The following is a 20,308-nucleotide window of genomic DNA, read 5'->3' as shown; positions in this document are numbered from 1 at the left end:
CAAGTAGAAAAAAAAATCCTTTCAAAGGTTAACGTATCTGATGCAAGCTGAATAATGAAATGTGGCATGCTGGCTTGATCAAAACACTAATTGCCAACTTTGATGCTCCTCCTCTGTTGAATACCCTTTAGGAATGCCTGAGGAAGCATCAAAGAAAAGAAATGTGAGGAAATCCACTTCTTTCATCTCTCAATATGTTAAAAAAGAAAGCATAGTTAGATATTCCATAAATGTCCTTATACAGATCAATTCACATAAGCCCAAAAATTAAGACATCAAGAAAATCTTTCTCATGTTGTGTTGGGGGTACAGGAATATCCTCACTTTTTTTTTTCAGCAAGCTTTAGTCTGGTAAGATAAATGTGCATTTAACGGATAGAGATTTCCTAACAGAGTCTAAATTTCTCATTTCAGATATCTAGAATTTTCTAAAGCAGGAGCCAAATATTTGAACCTCAATATGAAAATATACTGCTGGTGGGAATGTAAAGTGGTACACCCACTTTAGGAAACAGTTCCTCGTTATTTTAAAAGCTCGAATATATTTTAAAAGCTCACCTACCACATGACCTAGTCCTTCCTCTCCGAGATGTTTACCCAAGAGAAATGAAAGTACACAGGCTTATGCATGATGTTCAGAGCAACTTTATGTACAATAACCAGAAACTGGAAACAAATCAAACCTCCATCAATAGGTAATGGATAAACAAATTTCAGTATATTCATATAATGGACTAAAACTCAAGAATCAAAAGAATCTAAAGAATAGACTGTTGATACACGTGCAATATGGATGCATCTCAAAATAACTGCAGAGTAAAAGATGCCAAGCAATGAGAGTACATATTATATGATTCAATTTATATAAAATTCTAAAAGCAAAACACTTATCTAGAATGAAAAAAAGCACATCAGTTGTTGCTTGAAGATGAAGATAAAGGCAAGGAGATTGGAGAGGAAGGATTATAAAAGGATATAAGGAAACATTTGAGAGTGATGGAAATGTTCATTATCTTGACTGTGTTGATGGTTTCCCAGGTTCATATTATATCAAAACATTACACTGTAACACTATAAATATGCACAAAACAACTATGGGCTGAGAGGTAAAAGACAAATGGTACAGATACATTATTTTCCTCAAATGGCACATGGATCAGACTACATTTGACCACTTTCCCATGCAGACTATGGCTTATGGTACAAGCCCACTACTTAAGCATCTCCACTAAACTACACAGATATCTGTGTTCAGATTTAATTTTTAAAAGTTATTAAATTCATAAGCAAAAATTAATTGCACAGGCTCCTAGTAACTAATTTTTGGAATATAGTTTCATATTAGGAAATAAAGCCAATGAACAAAATTTATACTGTAATAAAATTGTTCTATTTAAATGTCACCTTGGCTACATTAAAAGGCTGAATTTTCCAGGGGTTTTAAATAGTGGCAATGCTGACTCATAATTTAGGAGTTAAAACCAACATGATAACTATACAGAGTGACCCAAGGGAGTCATCATCATCAAGATGACCATAATAATTAAGTCAGGCAGACATAAGTAAACTTCAGAAAATGAGTATATTTGTTTTATTAAAAGTCTGATGTCCCAGTACAACAGATTTTAGGTTTTTCTGTGCAAGGTCAGGGTTTCCATACCCTGTGAATAGAAACACTGAAAATTGATCATGTAGCTTTATGTAAAACACAACAGAGACCATTGTAATTCTGTTTGTTTTCTTGAAGAAACACCTAGCTTGTGGCTGGGTAAGGATGGAGGTCAGCCTCTACTCCTGGACCCCTAGTGCCTGGCACAGTGCCTGACAGTGCATAGATGGGGCTCAATAAATGAAAACAGTGGTCTCCTTCAGAGCTGTCATTTAAAGTGCACCATACTGGGCTTTTAAACCAATCTACCTTAAGGCAGCTTCAAGAAATGCTAAATTATGCATAATAAAAGCAACCAGTAGATTCATAATATTTGAAAACCAGTAGTTTTGAAGAAAGTATTAAGCATAAATAATATAGTAATAAGAGCACTATAGTGATAATAATGTTTATAGTAATAAAAGTAATATAAACACTATATCAGGCACTATGCTAAGCAGTTTAATTGTTATTTCTTTTACTTCTCACAATAATCATGTGAGATAGATGTTATTGTTATCATCACTATAGACCATACTAACCTATTACCTATGTATTTGTGCAGAGAGAGAACCACATCTTTCTTGTGCTCCACTATGTACCCAGCACCAAGCATGGTTTCTAACATAACAGATATCTGTGAGTACATTATACTGTTGGCTACTGAACCTAAGTACCTGACTCAGTATTCCATGCCTTGTAAATAGCAAAGTCAGGACTCAAACTCGGGGCATTCAGACTTCAAATTCCATCTGTTTGTAGTTCATTATTTATGCCAGTAAAAAACTAGACACAATGATCTTATATTTGTGAAAACCCGAAGACGTCACCAAAAAACTGTTGGAACTAATAAACAAATTCAGTAAAGTTGCAGTATACTAAATCGACATACAAAAATCAGTAGCATTTCTATATGCCATCAGTAGACAGTGTGAAAAATAAATCAAGAAAGTAATCCCATTTACAATAGCTACAAATTTTAAAAATGCCTAGGAATTAACTTAGCCAGAGATGAAAGATATCTACAATGAAAAGTATAAAAACATTGATAAAAGAAATTGAAGAGGACACAAAAAATGGAAAGATGTTCCATGTTCATGGATTGGAAGAATCAATATTGTTAAAATGTCCATAATATCCAAAGCAATCTACAGATTTAATGCAATCCCTATCAAAACACCAATGACATTCTCCACATAAATAGAAAAAGCAATCCTAAAATTTATATGAAACCATGAAAGACTCAGATAGCCAATTCTATGCTGAGCAAAAAGAATAAAATTGGAGGAATCACGTTACCTGACTTCAAATTATACCATAGCACTATAGTAACCAAAACAACATGGTACTGGCATAAAAACAGCCCCATAGACCAATGTAACAGAATAGAGAACACAAAAACAAATCCATACATCTACAGTGAGCTCATTTTTGACAAAGATACCAAGAACATGCATTTGGGGAAATAGTCTCCTCAATCAATGGTGCTGAGAAAACTGTATAACTATATGCAATAGAATAAAACTAGACCTCTATCTCTCACCATATATGAAAATCAAATTAAAATGGATTAAAGACTTAAATCTAAGACTTCAAACTATGAAACTACTATAAGAAAACATTGGGGAAACTCTTTGGGACACTGGAGTGAGCAATGATTTCTTGAGTAATACCCCACAAGCACAAGCCACCAAAGCAAAAATAGACAAACTGGATCACATCAAGTTAAAAAACATCTTCACAGCAGGGCGGGGCGCAGTGGCTCACGCCTGTAATCCCAGCACTTTTGGGAGGCCGAGGCGGGCGGATCACGAGGTCAGGAGATCGAGACCATCCTGGCTAACACGGTGAAACCCCGTCTCTACTAAAAATACAAAAAAAAAAAAAAAAAAAAATAGCTGGGCGTGGTGGCGGGTGCCTGTAGTCCCAGCTGCTCGGGAGGCTGAGGCAGGAGAATGGCGTGAACCTGGGGGGTGGAGCTTGCAGCGAGCCGAGATCACGCCACTGCACTCCAGCCTGGGCAGCAGAGTGAGACTCCGTCTCAAAAAAAAAAAGAAAGAAAGAAAGAAAGAAAAATCTTCACAGCAAAGGATACAATCAACAAAGTAAAGACTGGGAGAAAATATTTGCAATCTACCCATATGACAAGGGATTAATAACCAGAATATATAAGGAGCTCAAACTCTATGGAAAAAATCTAATAATCCAACTTAAAAAATGGGCAAAAAATCTGAATAGACATATCTCAAAAGAAGACCTACAAATGACAAACAGGCATAGGAAAAGATGCTCAACATCATCGATCATCAGAGAAATGGAAATCAAAACTAAAATGAGATATCATCTCACCTCAGTTAAAATGGCTTATATCCAAAAGACTGGCAATAACAAATGCTGATGAGAATGTGGAGAAAAGGGAACCCTTGGACACTATTAATGGGAATGTACATTAGTACAACCACTATGGAGAACAGTTGGAAGGTTCCTCAAAAAATTAAAAATAAAGCTACTATATGATCCAGCAATCCCACTGCTAGATATATACCCCCAAAGAAAAGAAATCAGTATAATGAAGAGATAACTGCACTCCCAGGTTCACTGCAGCACTGTTCACAATTGCCAAGATTTGGAAGCAACCTAAGTGTCCATCAACAGAAGGATGGAGAAAGAAAATATGGTACCTATACACAATGGAGTGCTATTCAGCCATAAAAAGAATGAGAGCCAGTCATTTGTCACAACATAGATGGAACTGGAGACCATTATGTTAAGTTAAATAAACCAGGCACAGAAAGACAAACCTCACATGTTCTCACTTATTTGTGGGAGCTAAAAATTAAAACAATTGAACTCATGGAGATAAAGAGTGGAAGGATCGTTCCCAGAGGCTAGGAAGGGTATTAGTGGGTGGGGAGGAAGTGGGGTGGTTATTGGGTACAAAAAATAGTTAGAATGAATAAGAACTAGTATTTGGTAGCACAACAGGGTGACTACAGTCAATAATAATTTATTTAACTATACATTTTTAAATAACTAAAAGAGTATAATTGGATTATTTCTAACACAAAGGCTAAATGCTTGAGGTAATGGATACCCCATTTACCCTGATGTGACTATTATGCATTGCATGCCTGTATCAAAATATCTCATGTACCCTATAAATATATACACCTACTACATACCCACCAAAATTAAAAAATTTTTTTTAATTAGAAAAAACTAAATGTTCAATATGAAAATGGTTAAATGCATTTTGCTACAGTAACTCTATGGAGTTAATACAGCCATTAAAATGTTAATTTAAAAAACTAAATAGCTATATGGAAAATTGCTCATAGGATGATGGAAAAAAGAAAACAAAATTATATTTCTGCTTTGATTATAATTACGTAGAAATAATGTACATATTAACAAGAACTGGGAGGGAGTAAAATATTAAGCAATGTATTGTATGGTGTTTGTGGGTAATATATTTAATTTCCATTGTTATTTAATGCAGCCTTCTTAAAATTACTTTTAAAAAAGCAAACAGTAGTATATGTTGATATTATGTGAAAACCACATTTTTAACCAGTGTGTTTGCATTTAAACACCACCTCAACCATCCCTATTTCAAAAGAAAAATGGTACATTGTTGTTGAACAAGTAAGCGTTAAGTTAAAACCCTATTAGATGATTAATTTGTAGCTTGGGCAAGGAACAGAGGGATTATAATATATCTAACAGAAAAAAGAGATGGTAATAAGCCTTCTCTGCCTTCTCAAGAGGTTATCCTTATAAATGCCTTTTATTTCTTTGCATCATATCTACAAAGTGTACAAAGTATTGTTATGTTGACAACCCTTTGTAGGACATGGGAATTCTAGTAACCAAATTCCTCTTATGCCCTTATCTTCTTCAGCAGGTTCAACGCTAAAATTATTCACTCCTCATTTATAATCTTCAGGTGGAGGCTCATTGCCTAATACCCCCGGCATTCAAGGGGCTGTATTAACATGTATTCCTGCATCTTTCTTCCTCCCCCGTTTAATGACCTACCCTCCCACTCCAGTCACCACAGACTTAGATTACTACAGTCTCCAGCAGAACACATCACTACTACCAATAGAGATGTGGTGAGCATGGGGTAATAGCTTTCAATTTAGAGCATTTGAACCACATTAGCACCAGTAACCAGATTTAAATTAGAGTAAGTTACTTAACATTTCTTAACTTCAGTATTCTTGGCTGTAAAATGAGATCTGCAATGGAATTCAATTTATCGGATTAAGTGAAGATTGGGAAAATGTAAATAAAGTGCCTAGCCCATAATAAGCGCTCATTAATGTTAAACATTACTATAATCGTAGTAGTAATGGTAATATATTTCCTTATCAAGGCCCTCCAGCAACTCCTGGATGCTGCTTGCAGACTTCCTCTTGACTTTTAAAGCTCTTCACTATATTTTCATTTGCCTGATCTCTGTTTATATCTTCTTATGTTTTTCATTGATCTCTCACCTCTAAGTATGGTTAATTCTTAAAATTCTTCACCAGGCTTTAATAGGTATAGAAAAACAATTTGTTTAAAGAATGGATTAATATCACGTCTTTTGCTCAGTCTTTAAATATTAATTTAATACTTAAGCAATTTTCCATTAAAATACAGAGAGACTCTCTGAGTGTTTGATATCAGAAGCCATTTAGTTGAGGTAGTGAATACAAAAAAAATCTGAGGAGAATGGGCTACTGCCATAGTTAAAGGCTTAAAGGACTGAGAAATGGTGGTCCCTGTTTATACACATTTAGTTCATTAGTTTGGCTTGTGGAAAAACCAGGTGGATCCTGATAGATGACAGTGGACTAACACAAACATAACCAGCACTAGTCCCAGTTACAGCTTCTGTACCAGATCTGGTGTTTTTACTAAAGCATGTGAATGAAGTCCCAGGGATGTCACACGTGCCTATTGATTTAGTAAATGTGTTCTAGTCAATATCCATTAGGAAAGGAGATCAGAAGCACTTTGCATTCACTTGATGTGGACAAGTAAATAAAGTAAATATTAACGTTATTGAGGCAGAACTATGTCCTCTATCACAATATGAAGGGGCATGAACAATCTGTACACTCTGCAGAAAATCACATGAATATACTCTATTGATGACATCATGTAAATTGGACCCAACGAGTAAAAAGTGGCAAGTACTCTAGATGTCTTAATAAGAAACATACTCCCCAGAGTGAGGGAAATAAACATTATAAGGATATTAGAGCCTGCTATACCCATGAAGTTCTTTGGAGTTCACTGGTCTCAGGCACATTGGGACATTTCCTTCAAAATAAAGGACAAGTTACTATATTGCACATAAACTATCATAAACTAAACTGGCTGAGAGGCCTCTTCATTTTTTAGAAGCAAAGAATTCCATACTTGGCAATACTGATCAATCTACTTAAGTGATGCAGAGACTCAAATATTTATTGCAATGAAATGACAGAGGCTATGTAGCCAGATTACTCTCTTTAAAGAGCAGTAAAGTGCAGGGGTTAAGATCACAGACTTTGGAATCACCTTATCCACATTCAGAACCTAGCTCCACCACTTAACTATCTTGTGTGACTTGAGGAAGTTACTTTCCCTCTCTGGTCCTCAGCTTTCTCATCTGTAATGTGAAGATAATAATGATGCTTGTGACAAAGTTGTAAAGACTATTGTGGACTTCTACATCTGGCACAGATAATGTTAGCTATTGTTTTTATTATATTGGAAATGTCTCCCTTCTAAGTAGGCTGGGTATTTTGAAGAGAAGGGACAGAGAAGGGAAGGCCTAATGTAAACATTAATACTCATGAGCTTATTTTAGTGAATGGGATTTAAAAAAAAGGTTAAGAATTACTTTAACAAAAGAAAAGGTGGAAGATTAGTTCTTAAGTATAATACATGAAGAAGGTCAGAGTCTGATAGAAAGAAAGAGATACCCAGAAATAAAGAAGGAGGCCCAAACAAAGAAGGGGTGAAGGTGACCAGGAGAGATGTGATAAGTAATAACAAAGGACAGGCAGAAAGGACAAATTAGAAAGACCTTGAAGTTAAAAGAAGAAAAGAGAGTGTGAGAAGGCCAGCAACAGATTTCAGGTGGCAGAGGGCATGTGCCAGTGAAGAATAAACAGCAGGGCCTTTGTAGAGGGGACAAACTGTTGACAGGAAAAAGAGAAGATTCAGAGTCCAGGGTTGGGAGAATTATAATTTAGAAGCACATTCTGTTATTGCAGCTGCAAGCATCAGCACTCTGGTAAGGTCATGAGAATTATGAGAAGCTGATTAATGAAGAGAAGAGGTCATCAGAGTCACTGAGGAAAATAAGTGCAAAAATGGTTGACAAAAGCACCTCCACATGATCAAGAAGTTGTTGGGAACTAAACAAAACTGGCTCTATTAAAGCCCCAAGCATATTTAGTCAGTAAATGTAATCCTCCTAAATGTCATTGTTTTAATGATTCCCATTGGTGTGGATTTTAACAGACAACCTGTCCAAGGTTGATCATCTGACTTTAAATGTGCAGAGAAAATGCAGAGTTGATTTACACAAACCAGAAAACTGTATCAAGGCCTGAGCTCATTGTGATCAAATGACAATTTTGTTCCTCTAACACTGCCTAAAAGGGTTACAGAGTAAGACTCCGTGAGTTGGTGTCAGCTCTGTGTGTGCAACCACCAACCTTGCTTAACTCCTCCAAGCCTCAGTTCCCTCATCTGTGAAATTAGAATAATTAGAGCAACTATTTCAATGACTGTTATAAAAATTAGATGAGTAAACATATGTAAAGTGCTCAAACCAGCACCAATCTCAAAGTAAACACCATGTAAGTGTCCAATAGCATAATCTTTATAGGGGATGTTAGCTCTCTTTCAAACTGACTGATTAGATTCATTCTATTAACTCTTAGTTATGGGATAATGTATTTTAAGACGAAAGGTTTCATTAAGTTCCTTTTTCTTAATAATTATTTTATTTGTTTATAAAAATAGATAAAAATGACAGGAAGGGAGGCAAGGTATTGAGCCATAACAACAGTTCTCAGAAGTGTCCAGATATGATCATCACCCTTAAGCCATCAAAACAACATTCACACACACCATCCCATTTGTCATATTCCCCAAGTGAGTTATAAGGACCTGAATCTCTTCACATAAAAGACTTAGATTTATGTTGGTCCTACAAGGGCAAACACACTTTAACTGCATCTCAGAACATTTTTTAATTTCAATGAAATGGGTTCCTGAATGAGAGAGCTTTGAAAAGCTGTGCTTTGGTACTTTTTGTTGTTGTTGTTGTTGTTGTTGTTGTTTGTTTGGGACAGAGTCTCGCCCTGTCACCCAGGCTGGAGTGCAGTGGCGTAATCTCGGCTCACTGCAAACTCTGCCTCCTGGGTTCAAGCAATTCTCCTGCCTCAGCCTCCTGAGTAGCTGGGATTACAGGCACGCACCACCACACTCAGCTAATTTTTTGTTATCTTTAGCAGAGACCAGGTTTCAGGATTCACTATGTTAGCCAGGCTGATCTCAAACTCCTGACCTCATGATCTGCCCGCCTCAGCCTACCAAAGTGCTGGGATTACAGGCGTGAGCCAACGCGCCCAGCCATGCTTTGGTACTTTTTAGCAAAGTTCGAAACAATAAATGAAGGTGTCGTATCAGAGCTTCCTTCCTCTGGTGCAGCAGAGACTCCCGGAGGCATTTTTTCAAAATAACAGGGACCACATAAGCAGAATATTCTCTCCGAAGTGGTAGAGATTAGTCCCTGAAATGATGGCTCACTGGGGAAAAGCCTTCAGCCAAACTTTCTCCCCCACGAACACACACCCCAGGGACACACCCTTATAATATTTCCAGCTGAACAGAGGTTGCCACAAGATATATGATCTTTCAGTAAAAAATTTTCTTATCAACAAATACCTCCCCCAAAGTCTAATGGCTATGAAGCAGAGGTGCTACTTTACCTCCTAAGAAGTTGGAAACTCCTTTTCCAAACATGGAAAATATTCAAGCAAAAGTTTCCATGTTTATTCATAACATCAGAAAGTAAAACCATGAAATATTAGGGGTTCTTGCCTAAGGCAGTCTCGATTTCTTTTTTTCTAACATGAGAATTATTATTTTAGAGTATTTCTCATGTTAGTTGCATGATCATTAAGTAATTACTCAGAATCTAGCCTTAGAGGAAAAATTCATCTAAATAGGTATTCCCTAAAGATTTGAAATCAGCATAGGTAAAGGTCAATAACAGAACTCTATTTAGATGAAACAAATATCAGAGTATTGGCAGGTTACAAAGAGAATATTTGAATCACAATTTTATAATTACTGGGGTGATGTTGCTCTTCCCTCACAGTAGGACTATTTGCCACAAAAGTGCAGGATATGGCAATAGATATGCCTATTAGGTCAGGTCAGTGGTCATTTCATTATATCCCCTTTAACTAAATTCCACATGCCTCATGAGTCTGAGCCATCCCAGGATAAATCTGCAGTGCCCGTCTGCTCACCAACCCTTCCACAATTCCTCCTAGTTGTCTCTCATTTGGCAGTTCCACTAGTCCTATTACCACCATTTCCTGATTCCCTGGCTCCCATTTTGCTTCCATCTGTTGGGTCTGATTCTCCATTAAAGCCCTTGGATTGATGCCCAAGTAACCAACCTTTGACAACATTCCAGGACACCACTTCATTCTTCCGTGCTCTAGTTTCCCAGACAGTGCATTCACCCATATAGCACCCGTCCGGATTTAGCCTGACACAAACTGGACCTTCTGACCAGGAGAGTGGGAGGGAAGTTTCAAAAAAACATTGCAATTTCAGCAGGCTGGATACAAAATAGTGCCTACGAGATAGACTCATCTCCAACTAGATTTAAAGCAGATTGTCTGTGACCACGAGGTCTCAAAGAGATGGTGAATTTCAAGCGGCAGTCTACAAGTGATAGGTAGTATCAGTCCTTGTACACAGGGTCCTAAGCAATTTTGTGGGGGTCGCTGGCAAGATTTTTGTCCTTTGAAGAGGGAACTGCCTGGAAAAACACTATGCCTCAGTCCCAGGTTGGAGGAAAATAAGAGACAAGGTGATTACAATAACTGTAACTGGGGTAGTGGGATTGAGGCTTTAATCCCAGTTGTAAGAACTGGGGCACACAGGTCCACAGTTGTGGTGATGATGGTGTCCCATATCAGAGCACCTGGCTCACATAACCAGCTTAGGACAGCCAGAAGCTCTACCCTTAATACCACTCCTAGACCCCTCTTGAGGGGCCTGGGAATATAAGCTTTTTGATGATTAAGTAGACTTCGGTGCTAGAACATGTCAGTGACCTCAATCCATTACTACATTCAGGAAAACACAATCCAGTTGCAGTGGAGGTTACAGTAGAGACAGGATGAGCTGTTCCCAAGTCTGGCTATGCAAAGATCTTTCCCTTCATCCCCATCCTGTTTCCTCCCACTCCTGATTCTGGTGCTAAAATCTCAAGTAGAGAAAGATTTACTCAGAGCTTCCATCAAACTCCCACCCAAGCGTAGGTTGCCAGTAGGCAGATAGGCTTAGCACTTATGCAGTTCCCATGAAAAGAGAAGCTTCTGTCTGTTTTATTGTTTAGTTTAGTCAGACAGATAGAAATCTCAGATGATGCTGATATGAGTAATGAAGTAATGTATAAACTGTTTGCCAGCAAACTGTTCCTCCTGTAATCTGCCATGTTACATCTATAGGAATGCTCTAAGCAAGTTTTATTATCAGCACACAAATAATAAGTGCAAAGGGGAAAATTAATCATCTTATATTATCTTTTTAAATTGGTTTTAAGTAAGGGTTTTTAATTCCCCATGAGGGTGACTGGCATTTCCTGTTTTGCCTGGGGCCTTCCTGGTTTGATTAGCTATGTCCCAGGAAAACCCTCAGTCCCCTGCAAGCCAAGATGGCTGATCGTCCCATCTGGAATTGTGAAACTTGGATTGGAGTTCACGACATCATAGATTAACCATGTGGTTTGGGGCATATCAGTTGACATATCCTATCTTCAGATTTAATCTAGGATAATATTAGGACCTACACAAAGCATTCTCTTGATCTTTTTATTGTACCAGAACTTCTCAACCAAGGAAGAGGAGTCAACACCAAACCAAACAAACCCTGAGTAGTGCCAAAATTTGCCCTCTCCCTTCTGTCCTTTATTAAGAACAGGGAAAAGTTGAAAAACAGGGGCCAACAACAGTTGAGGAGCTTCAAATAGTTCAGTATTGGCTAGGGAATTTATTCATCTTTAGTAAGAGTTTAACATGTTTCAAATAATAGCTATTTATTTATTTACAAATGTATTTGCCCATTTGCAGCAAGGCATTTCTCCTACTCCAGCCCCCTCTGGCATTACTGTCTCACCTAAGGGAAGTAAAAAGGCTAAGAAACACAGTCACCGCCCAGGAACTCAGGCCCACCAAAAACTGAAATTTAATCATCAGATTATAGAATATGTTCCCTCTCTCATACCTTACTACCACTGCAATAGGCCTCCAGTATAATAACAGTAGATTAAAACTGAAACAACTGCAAGATTCAGATTTTCCCTCAGAAGAGGTACTTAGGGAAGCCCAAAGTCAACAAAACAAACAAAAATAAGGATAATAAAGGAATTTAAAGCCTCTGGCGCCTACAACTGTAACAGACATTAAACTTGGCACAAGTTCTGGCCAGATTTACATAACCTCAAAGTTAAAGTGTAGTATTTACCTCAGCTCCTACCACTCAATATATTATATCTATCTTCAACAAAATAATACAAAGCATTCTAGGAAAAAACGCAGTCTGAATAGACAAAGCAAGCATCAGAACCAGACTCAGATATAACATAGATTTTGGAATTACCAGATAGGGAATTTAAAATAACTATGATTTAATGTTAAGGGCTCCAATGGCAAAATTAAACAACGTGTAAGAACAGGTGGGCACATCATGCCTGCTGTTAACAATACTGTATTGTACATTAAAATTAGCAGTTAACAATACTGTATTGTACATTAAAAATTTTGATTAATGTTTTTAAGTAAAAATGGACAATGTAAGTAAAAAGATGAAAATTCTAGAAAGGAACCAGAAGAAAATGCTAGAATCTTTAAAAATTACGACAGAAATGAAGAATGTTTTTGATGGGCTTATCAGGAGACTAACCACAGCCAAGAAGAGCATCAATAAGCTTGAAGACATGATAATAGAAACTTCCCAAACCAAAAGGCAAAGGTAAAACAGAACAAAATTAAAAAGAATGAAGAATCCATAACAGAATATCCAAAAACTGTGGAAGATCTCAAAAGGTGTAGCAAATGGATTGGAATACCAGAAGAAGAAAGAAGAGAGCAAATGAAATGTGTAAAGTAATGTCTGAGAACTTTCCAAAATTAGTGATAGACACCAAACCACAGATCTAGGAAGCTCAAAAAACACCAACCAGTATAAATACTAAAGCAACAAACAAAACTTCAGTATAACTAGATATATCATATTCAAACTTCAGAAAACCAAAGACAAAGAGAAAATCTTGAAAGAACCTAGAAGAGAGGACAAATACCTTACCCATAGAAGAATAAGAATTACATTGGAATTCTAGTCAGAAACCACGCATACCCCTGCACACCTATTACAATGGCTAAAATCCTAAAAGAAATGACAATACAGATTACTGTCAAGGATGCAAAGCAACAGGAACTCTCACTCTTTGCTGGTGGTAATAAAAAATAGTGCATCCGTTTTGGAAGACAGTGTGTCAGTTTCCTACAAAGCTAAATGTAATCTTACTATAATATCTGGCAATCACACTCCTAGATATTTAGGATGTATGTAAATATTTATAGCAGCTTAAGTCATTTTAAAAATCTATAGAAAATATTTTTTAAAAGTGATTGCCAGACTATAAGGGGGAGGAACAGGGGAGGAGCATGAGGTAGGAAGAATTAAATAAGTGAGGTAGAGTGGAATTTTTACACCATAAAACTATTTTGTTTCATACTATAATGATGGACACATGACACCATGCATTTGTGGAAACTCATAGAACTTTACAACACAAAGAGTGAGCATGAATGTATGTAAATTTTTAAAAATTGTTTAGGAGGTTGGGGGATTACAGGATGAAATACAGAACATGACAAGACAATCTAACTGTATTGCAAATGGATGAAACAACCTCACTGAAGGAAAAGGTGGGGGTGAGTTACTGATCAAAGAAACTTTGAAAATGAGTGGAGTCTGTAAGACTAATGGGAAAAGAAACTATGCTGAAGTACAGTACTCTAATACATTTGTTTCACAGAGGAGTATTGGTTAACAATTCTAATACTGCTATATATGCATAATGGCACTGAACAATTAAATAAGTGGATATAAGGTGGGGGGCAACCCAGTTTTCTCACTGTTGGGGTGGGAGTTTGGAAGTAAGCAAGAATACTTTTCGAAGTGGAAGAACAGAAACTGATAAATGTAATAAACAAAAAATGAACTAAAAATAAATTTTAAAAACAAACAAAAAATAATAAAAAGAAGAGGCTAGAATGGTTTATGTGATAGTGGATTACAGTTGAAGATATCAGTACTCACGGTAGCTTTACAGAGATCAGATGGTTACATAAGCATATATATATATATATATATATATATATATATATATATATGAGTTCGTATATACACATATATCCTTGTTCTGTCTGCTGAGAAGGCTTAGAAGCAATGATATCCAGTAGCAAAAAACACACCTATCATTGTGATTTGGGTTTTTAATACTATTCTAACAAAAGGAACAGTGTTCCTTAGAGAAATGGTTGATTCTAGAACTGGGGCAGGAAATATACAACATGAGCCTGGAGTACATTATTGTGTCAAAAAGTAAGAAAGTGTGAAGAACACACACACACACACACAATGATGGGAGTATGTCAAAGGGACACAAGAGTCAACTGAAAGTGCTCCCAGTGGCCAAAGGTGAAAAAATTTGAGCAACAAAACAAGTAGAGTAGTATTGGATTATAACCTGAAGTATAAAGTAAATATCCATGAGTTCAAATTGATATCAATAAACAATTGATTGAGTACATAAATAAATGGGAGGGAAGGGACAAACATCCCACATAAAAGTATTCCAAATAGTTTGTGTAAATACTGTGCTTTCAGGGAGGTGCATCATAACTCCCCACTCCTTCAGTGTGGGCTTCACATATTGACTTCCTTTCAAAGAGAAGTCTATATGGAAAAAAGGAAATGGAAATGGAGAAAACGAGAATAACTTTACAACAGAGAAAACTGACAAACACTACCTCAGTCAGGTGACTTAAGTTCACTTCAGCAATGATACATCCCAAAATGGCAGGACAGGCACAGGATTCCCATTCCAAAAGAGAGCAACAGCAAAGAAGAAAGGGGAAACAGGTTCCAAGTAAGTACAAAACCCAATAGGAAAAACAACACTAAATTCTAAGGCTTGAGAATAATCTCCTTTGATTCCCTGTCCTGACTTCTAAGAACACTGGGGTGGAGGGTTGGTTCCCCAAGGCCTTGGCCAGCCCCTCCCCCAGGTTTTGCTGGGCTCAGCTCATGCAGCAGTTATCATGGGTTGGAGTCTCAAGCCTGCAGCCCTCCCAGGCTGGTGTTGCATGCTGGTTGCTCTACAATTCTGGGCACCTACCCCAATGGTTCCACTAGGCATTGCCCTCTAGTGGAACTCTCTGCAGTGGCTCTGCCCCGTGGCAGGTCTCTGCAGCATCCTTTGAAATCTAGAGGGAGGCGGGCATGCCTCCATAGCTCATGCACTCATGCGCCAGCATGTGGATGCTGCCAAGAGTCCTCACTCTTGATCTTAAAATCTGTATTGGTCAGGGTTCTCCACAGAAACAGAACTAATAGGACACAGAGATAGGTAAATGTATGAGAGGGAATTTATTAGCATAATTAACTCATGAGATTATGGAGGCTGAGGATAGACCACCTGCAAGCTGGACACCCACAGAGACTGGTAGAAGAGCTCAGTACAAGTCCAAAGGCCTCCAAACCAAGAAGCTGATGGTGTAACTCTTATGCCTGAGGCTGAAGAGCCTGGGAACCAGGGGGACCACTGGTGCAAGTCTCAGCAGCTGAAGGTCAAAGACGCTAGTTCTAATGTCCAAGGACAGGAGGAGAAGGGAGAGGTTTTCTGACTTTTTGTTCTATCTGGGCCCCCAGCTAACTGGATGGTGCTTGTCCACATGAGGATGGGTCTTCCCCACTCAGTTCACCAACTCACGCGTCAAATTCCTCTGGAAACTTATAGACACGCCCAGAAGGAATGCTTTAGCAGCCCTCTAATTATCCCATAACTCGGTAAAGTCAACACCTAAAATTAGCCATCACAACCATGAAAACTGTATAAATGTGACTGTATAACATCAAATAATGAGGAACTGCATATTGCATATTGGATTGCTAAAATATCTATTCATATTTTATAATCAAAACCCAATAAAAATGTGTTGCCTAAATGCTTATAGGCTAATAGAAATCAACCAAAGACTTAAATAGTTTAATATAAATAGCTTAAGAGTTAACAGTAATTGTTGCAGTTTTATTTTCAAAGCATTCAACTTTTTTTATATATTTAATAGCCGGGGAAACTTCTCCCAAAAAGAAAGTATATATTTCCTCCTGAGAAAAAAGAAAAAGAAAGATGAATTATTCTGTGGGGAACTTATTTGCACTGACCTTTCCTCAGATATCATTAGTTCCCTGTAGGTATAAAATCGTGAAAAGAAACTTTTTCACTGTGGCTACTAGGCAATTCAACCCCAAAGTTAGTGTTCAGTTATAACAATTTTGTTCACCTGTATGTCCTGTATTTTTAATTTTTTTTTCAAATTTTAACCTCCTATTCAATCTGTTTTCTTGTTCTATTTTTGCCTTTCACTTCTATATCATCTGTATTTCAAATGTTTTCTCAAGTTCTTTTAAATTATTGTGGACTGGGATGTACACAAATTAATAACAAATAAAATACTAAGAGAATATGAAATAATTCCTATTCAGTTTCACACAGTTTGTACTTTGGAAGCTAAATGATTTAAATTTACCTCCCCAAAAGGTGTTTTTATTCTGTCCAAATGACATGGAAAAAAATGGTTCTAGTTATTTGTGTTTTTTTCTCCCTAAAATTTCCCCTGTTCCAGGGAGTGTATATCATAAAGTGGACCTAGTCCTGCTCCTGGAAGATAACAAGGCAGGATGAGTTAGAAGCTTCCATTTTGCTTTGACTTTTTTTTTTTCCTTTGAACAGTTAAGAAAAAAACCCTGAGAAGTAGAATGCATATAGTCTAGTGCTTGGCATATTCCAAACACTAGGAAAATATTTGTTTGGTGAATACACTAATTAATTATCAAATTAACAGCTGAATGAATATTGTCTCCCTTGATAAATATAGCATGTTCTGGTAGGTACAAAGGGTACAAAGTTTTGGTTACACAGGATAAATAAGTCCTGGAAACCTATTGTACAACATGTTGACTACAGTTAATAATAACATATTGCACACGTGAAAGTTGCTAAGAGATTAGATCTCAAATGTTCTCACCACAAAAAAATGTTAAGTATGTGAAGTGATGGATATGTTAATTAGCTTCATTTAATATTTTCACAATGTATACATTTATCAAAACATCATGTTGTACACCATAAATGTAAACAATCTTTGTCAAATATGCCTTAATAAAGCTGGGAGAAAACTTTAAGTGTATTCTGATTTGGGTGATATAAGAAGGTAAATGGATTGTAAACTACATCTTGAATGTAAGTGAAATTTTATTAGGAACCTATGGAGAAGAGGCATATAAAAGGCACGGCCTAAGCAAAGGTGCAGAGGTAGGAAAACTCAGGAATTGTTGAAGCCCCCAGAGCTGATTTTTGGCCAATTTACACCAGTACTTCTGTGCCAGTTGATGAATAGATGATGCCCCAAACTTCTCAAGGGTCCCCACCACCAACCTGGCTGCTCATACCACTGCCCAACAAGTTTCCACCTCCCAGTCACGGTGACACCCAGCAACTACAGGGCTCATGTGTAGCAGACAGAAGCCTCCAAATCATGGCCAGTATTCATTTATAAAAATGTACTGAGCACCAAGCATGTGCCCAGTACTTTTCTAAGTGCTAGGGATATAGCAGTAAAGGGAACAGACAAAACAGAGGAGAAAAAACTGTTTTCCCTGTGGAGTTTAGAATATAGCAGATAATGAACAAGATAAAAATAAAATATGTAGTATATTAGTGTTACACGCAAAGGATAAAGCATAAATAAGTAACTGCAGTGGTACCTGAAAATGAAATGTGGCAATGGTAGCGAGATTTCAGAGAAGTGGCACTACATCCAACTGATGGACAGTGTGGCACTAAAGTGGGGCCATGGCAGCTCCTTCATGGTCCAGAAGTGCAAGCTGTGCACACAGGAAACTCCACTGAGATTTTGAGTGGCAGCATCAAATCTTACAATGCCAAAGACAGAGAGAAGTTCAAAACTATAATAGAGTTTGAGTGCCAGGGCTTCAAACCATTTGATTTCCAGCCCTAGGCTGGGTTTTCTGCTGAGGGCACGAAGTCAAAGACAGTCTTTGGTGACATTCTGCAGGAGAAAGACTGGACTGACTATGACAAAAAGTCCAGGGAGTCTGTGGGAATCTCTGAGGTCATGCAGCAGTTTTTGAAGTGCTGAGCCCTCTCCCTGTAGACTTGCCTCAAAGAACAAAGAAGGGACAAAATGCCCCAAGCAGCAGGGACAAAATGCCCCAAGCAGCAGAGCCCACTGAGGCTGGTACCCTCATCCCTGTCCCCTGGCACCTGCACCAGGCCCTCACAATCTGCATGCTGAGCTCAGTCGCAGCCTCCCAAGCCCCATCAATAAAGCCCCTATTAATGCACCACTGGTTTATGAAGGTAGGTCAGGTGGCAGCCACTCCTCCCACAAATAAGAATTCACATTGAGATTTTTTGACTGCTTCCTGGCATCTTCCCACAGTTTAAAATCCTGTGCCTGATATTTGCAAAATATGCAGGAGCACACAGCTTCTTAGGGCTCTCCAGAGCCCTTTTTGGAGAATCCGGTAGGTCAGCCCAAAGGACCAAAGTTGTCAAGCCCAATGGCACAAGGACAACTGAGCCTCAAAATGAGGCCATGAACCCAATAATCTTGAGCCAAGATACTTTGTAGACTAGCTTGGCTTGCAGGTAAACCCAGGCATTCCTGCTAGCTGGTGTCACTTCAGATTCCAGAGCTAAAAGGGATTTTACAGCTCTCCTCCTGATATGAATCTGCTCCACAAAATTCTTGCCAGATGGTCATCTGGTGTCTGCTCTTTTGCTGTAATGGGTGCTCCCCTCCCCTCAAAGGAGCCAGTATGTAAATTCTTCCTAATGCTAAGTCAATCTCTATGCTCCATACAGCTCCTCCTGCTGTTCTTCGTTTGTTCCCCTGCAGGAACACTTGGACAGCCCTGTGGAGATGTGAAGGCAGCAGCTGTCATGGGTTAAATTGTGTCCCTCCCAAAATTCATATGTTGCAGTCCTAACCCCCAGTACCTCAGAATGTGACCTTATTTGAAAACTTAGTGGTTGCAGATGTAACTAGTTAAAATGAAGTCATACTACAGTGGAGTGAGTCCCTAATCCAATATGACTCATGGCCTTATGAAAAGGAGATATTTGGAAACACATACACAGGGAGAATGCCATGTGAAGATGAAGGCAGAGATGGGTGATGCTTCTACAAGCCGAAGAATGCCAAAGGTTACCAGCAAACCACCAGAAGCTAGATTCTTCCTCAGCCCTCAGAAGGAATCAACCTGCCAACACCCTGACCTTACATTTCTAGCCCCCTAAAGCATGAGACAATAAATTTCTGTTGTTTAAGCCACCCAGTTTGTGGTACATTTGTGCAGCAGCCTCAGCACACTAACACGACAGCCAAGCCCTCTACGTGCCACGGGCCAGGTTTCTCGGTCTAAAGACCCCTCCTCCCGCCCCCAGCAGATGGTGGACAGGGCTATTCGTACATGGCCAAGTCATCAGAAGGTGATCGTGCCTTTACACCAGCAAATCCACTAATTGGAATATCTATTACAAAGGACCTTATTTCTCCAATATCCTGCTGGCGCCTAGAATTCTTTTGGAATTAAAAATTAGTTATCTTTAAGGAAAAAAAGTACCTGCATAAGAGAAAGGGGCTATGAAGGACTGTGTAAGGTAATGAAATTTTAGAGTGGCCAGGGAAGACCTCAATGGGGCCACTTTTAGTAAAAATCTGAGGTTGTTGAAGGATCTCCCCTGTGAATATCTGAGAAAAGAACATTCCAGGCAGCAGAAACAGAACATACAAAGGTCCCGAGGCAGAAATATGCCTGCCCTATCAGAGGAATAGTGAGGAGGCCAGTGCAGCTGGAGTAGGATGAACAACATGGCAACTAGAAAGGAGATGATTTTTGAGAGGTAACTGGGTCAGATCATGTAAAGTCAAGGACACCAGCTTCTACTCTGATTTGGGAGCCATTGGTGAGTTTTGAGCCAAGAAGAGACAAGACCTGACTTACATCAGACCATTCTGGCTATGTGGTGTGGGTGTTAGGAAGGACAAA

The 20,308-nt window shown here is 38.3% G+C and overlaps 1 pseudogene; it reads left to right on the top strand.

The window, feature by feature from the left end:
• The first annotated feature begins 18,004 nt into the window (after nt 1-18,004).
• On the top strand, nt 18,005-18,445 carry LOC107973960 (CXXC motif containing zinc binding protein-like; annotated as a pseudogene).
• Nucleotides 18,446-20,308: the final 1,863 nt, after the last annotated feature.

This window comes from Pan troglodytes, chromosome 1, assembly GCF_028858775.2.
Source record: "Pan troglodytes isolate AG18354 chromosome 1, NHGRI_mPanTro3-v2.0_pri, whole genome shotgun sequence".
NCBI classification, from domain to species: domain Eukaryota; kingdom Metazoa; phylum Chordata; class Mammalia; order Primates; family Hominidae; genus Pan; species Pan troglodytes.
The sequence above is the reverse complement of the archived record's forward strand: the minus strand, read 5'-3'. Positions and strand labels throughout refer to the sequence as shown.